Source organism: Carlito syrichta, unplaced genomic scaffold (assembly GCF_000164805.1).
Source record: "Carlito syrichta isolate Samal-C Ts95f unplaced genomic scaffold, Tarsius_syrichta-2.0.1 Scaffold306983, whole genome shotgun sequence".
Classification (NCBI taxonomy): domain Eukaryota; kingdom Metazoa; phylum Chordata; class Mammalia; order Primates; family Tarsiidae; genus Carlito; species Carlito syrichta.
In genome coordinates, this window is record NW_007251079.1 from 250,231 (window position 1) to 254,675 (window position 4,445).

Genomic DNA, 4,445 nt, shown 5'->3' on the forward strand with positions numbered 1-4,445 from the left:
AAGAAGATTCCTTTCAAATATTACTGCTCATTGACAACGCACCTGGTCACCCAAGAGTCCTTTACTTTCCGTCCTTCCTTCTTTCCCCCCTCCCTTCCTTCCTTTTTTCTTTCTTTCTCTCTCTCTCTCCCTCTCTCGAGTGGAAGTTTCACTCTATCGCCCAGGCTGGAGTGCAGCCTAGATCTGCAGGTGACCCTTCCTGCTCAGCCTTCCAAGTAGCTGGAACTACAGGCATGTGGTACAACACTGGGCAATTTTTAAAATATTTATTGTAGAGACACGGTCTCACCAAGTTGCTTAGGCTGGTCTCAAACACCCAGACTCAGGCAATCCTCTTGCCTCTGCCTGGGATTACAGGTGTGAGCCACTGGGCCCGGCCACCCAAGAGTTCTTAAACCCAAGATGTTTAAGGAGCTGAATGCCTACTGTCGGATCATTCATTCTGCAGCCTTGGATCAAGGAGCAATTTCAACTTTCAAGCCTTATTATTTAAGAAATACATTTTGTAAGGCTATAGCTGCCAAAGACATTGATTCCTCTGATGGAACCAGGCAGTCTTGCAAACCTTCTGGAAAGGACTTAGCGCTTGTATCATGAATGCCATTGAGAACATTCGTGATTCATGGGAGGAGGCCAAAGTCTCAACAATAACAGGAGTTTGGAAGAAGAGGATTCCAACCCTCATGGGTGAGTTTGAGGGGTTTAAGACTTTGGTGGAGGAAGTCACTGTAGATGTGGTGGAAACTAGAATTAAAAGTGGAGCCTTATCTGCCTAATCCTGAATTGTACCCCACATTTTTTACATTAAAAAAAAAAAAGGAAAAATAAGTTCTGGTGTCCTATTCCACAACTGGGTGACTACAGTCAACACAAACATATTGTATATCTCAAAATAGTTATAAGAGAGGACTTTGAATGTCACCAACACAAAGAAACGATACTGTTTGCTGTAATAGATATGTTAATTTTTTTTTGAGTCGGAGTCTCACTCTGTCACCCAGACTGGAGTGCAGTGGCCGCTCCCGGCCACCGCAGCCTTGACCTGCTGGGCTCCGGCGATCCTTCCGCCTCAGCCTTCCGAGTAGCCAGAATTACAGGCATGCGCTACCACGCCTGACTGATTTTTTAGAGATGAGGTCTCGCTGCCCAGGCGGGTCTCGAACCCACGGGCTCAGGCAATCCACTCACCTCAGCCTCCCAAACCACGGGATTACAGGCTGAGCCACCAAGTCCAGCACTGGATATGTTAATTACCTTGACTTGATGATCACACAATGCATATACATATTGAACTATCACATTTTACTTTACAAAAATGTACAATTATCAAAAAAAAAGGAGTGGAGCCTGAAGATGTGACTGGATCGCAGAAATCTTATGATACAAGTTGAACAGAGGAGTCGTTTCTTCTGGATGAGCAGGGAAAGTGGTTTCTGGAGATGGAATCGACTCCTGGCCAAGCTGCTGTGATCACTATGATGACAACGAAGGATTTAGACGATGACATCAACTTTGTCCACAAAGCCAAGGCAGGGTTTGGCAGGGTGAACTCCAGTTTTGAAAGAAGTTCTACTGTGGGTAAAATGCTATTCAATAGTATCCCATGCTACAGAGAACTCTTTTGGGAAAGGAAGTCAATCAATGAGGCAAACTCCATTGTTGTCTTTAAGAAAGACACCAGTATTTTTAAATTATGGCATGCACCTTGTTGTTTTTTTTTTAGACAGAATGCTATTGACTAGTCTAGTGTAAACATAACTTTTATATGCCCGGGGAAACCGACCACCACCCTAATTAGGCAGCAGTCAACAACATCGAGGGAAGACCCATCGCCAGCAAAAAGGTGATGACTTCCTAAAGGCTCAGATGACCGTCAGCAAGTTTTAGAAATAAAGTATTTTTCGCAGCACGCTCTGTGCACCTAGTACATTTATAAACCCGGGTCTCTCACTACTTGATATTTTTGCATTAGTTAAGACAGAAATTCAATGGCTCAGTCAGAGGGGAAATTTATTGCTAGAAATGTCTGAACTAAGTGCCATCCTCGTCTGGGTAAGATTTGGAAAAACAACCTCTATACATAGAAAAAAAAAATCAAACATCACATAGTAGACAGTCATTAAATTATAAAAATTAATTTATGAAGACCTTTTGTACAGATTGAAAAAAAAAAAGATTTTCATGGAGATATCTACATGATCAAGAGAGTTATTTATTTGTTTATTTACTAGTGCCACAGACTTGCCAGTGGTAACTTAGTTGTCCTGTCCAAGATAACTCTGTAGTCTTTCCTAGACTTGTTAAATGCCAAAAGACATTTTTGAACTGTTCATTTGATCAGATGGTTAGATTTTGTTTTATTTCTTTTGAGAACCTTTGAATTTAAAAAATCTGAAATTTAGCCGGGCTCGGTGGCTCAGTCTGTAATCCCGCGCCTTTGGGAGGCTGAGGTGAGTAGATTCCCTGAGCCCACGGGTTCGAGACCCGCCTGGGCAGCGAGACCTCATCTCTACAATAAATCAAAAAATCAGCGGGGCGTGGTAGCGCATGCCAGTAATTTCGGCTACGCGGAAGGCTGAGGCGGAAGGATCGCTGGAGCCCAGCAGGTCGAGGTTGCGGTGGCCGGGAGCAGCCACTGCACTCCAGTCTGGGCGACCGAGTGAGACTCCAACTCAAAAAAAATAAAAAATAAAAAATCTGAAATTTAAAATAAAAGAAATAAAATATTTTAAAATTATTTGCATTGTTTTTTTAGACATAATGCTATTGCACACTTAAATGACTATAGTATAGTGTAAACGTAACTTTTTTATGCACTGGGAAACCAAAGAATTATATGCCTAGTTTTATTGTGTCCTCTGCCTATATACATATATGCTAGTATATGCATATGTACACGTGTACATATATGCATATGTACACGTGTGTATGTGTGTGTGTATATATATGTACATGTATATACATAAATTTTTTTTTTTGGAGTTGGAGTCTCAGTGCATCACCCAGGCTGGAGTACAGCGGCACACTCAGGGCCACCCCAGTGTTGACCTGCTGGGCTCTGGCGATCCTTCCACCTCAGCCTTCCAAGGAGCTGTAAGTACAGGTGTGCACTACCACGCCTGGCTAATTTTTTGATTTATTGTAGAGATGAGGGCTCACCATGTTGCCCAAGCTGGCTGCGAACCCAATCCTCTTACCTCAATCTCCCAAAGTGCTGGGGTTACAGGCTTGAGCCACTGCGCCTGGCCTAATTTTTTTTTTTTTAGTTGGGATCGCACTCTGTCTTCCAGGCTGGAGTGCAGTGGCACGATCATGGCTCACCGTAGCCTCCACCTCCTGGGTTCAGGTGATCCTTCTGCCTCAGCCTCCTGAGTAGCTGGAACTATAGGCATGTACCACCATGCCAGCTAACATTCTGACTTTCTGTAGAGACGAGGTCTCACTATGTTGGCTAGACTGCTTTTCTACTCCTGGGCTCAAGCAATTCTCCCGCCTTGGCCTCCCAATGTGCTGGCATGAGCCACCATGCCCAGCCTGTGGATATATATCGAACTACCCGAAAGCAAGTTGCAGATGTCATACCCCATGACCCCTAAATACTTTAGTTTGCATTTACAAAGAGCAAGGACATTTTCCAGTCTAACATATAATACCAGTAGGATACCACCATGGTTCATTTAATAATGTCATCTAATACATACTTCATATTTAGTTTTCTCCCATTATTCCCCAAAATGTCCCTTATAGTGTGTGTGGGTTTTTTTGTTTTTTTAATCTGGAATCCTGGCCTGGTGTGGTGGCTCATGCCTGTAATCTCAGAACTTTGGGAAACTGAGGCAAGAGGATTGCCTAACCCAGGCGTTTGAGACCAGCCTGGGCAACTTGGCGAGACCTTATATCTACAACAAATTTAAAAAAAAAAATAGCCAGACATGGTAGCATGCACCTGTAGTTCCAGTTACTTGGAAGGCCAAGGCAGAAGGATCACCTGAGCCCAGCAGGTGGAGACTACGGTGGCCATGAACGTGCCACTGCACCCCAGCCTGGGCAACAGAGTGAGACTCTGACTCAAAAAAATAAATAAATAAATAAATAAAAATCCAGATTCCAATTAATTGGATTGGGAGAGTCTATGAGACCTTGTGAAAATCCTTATTCTCAGCACTTCACCCACCAGTTGTGACGTCCAGTGATGATTCTTTCTCGAATGAGTTATTACATTTTTGGATTTCATCAGCTTTTCCACATCTGTTAGCTGGCATTCTTCCAGATTTTCCATCCACCATGCCTCTCTCTCTCTCTCTCAGATCACTATGAACTCAGGAATTGTTATATTCAGTGTAGCACAGAGTCCATCATATACTTTTTAAGCTCAATGTACCCCAAATCTGACCAACAGAAGCTCCTTCAAGGCAGTTCCGGTTTTTCTGTGGTTTCTGGCACAA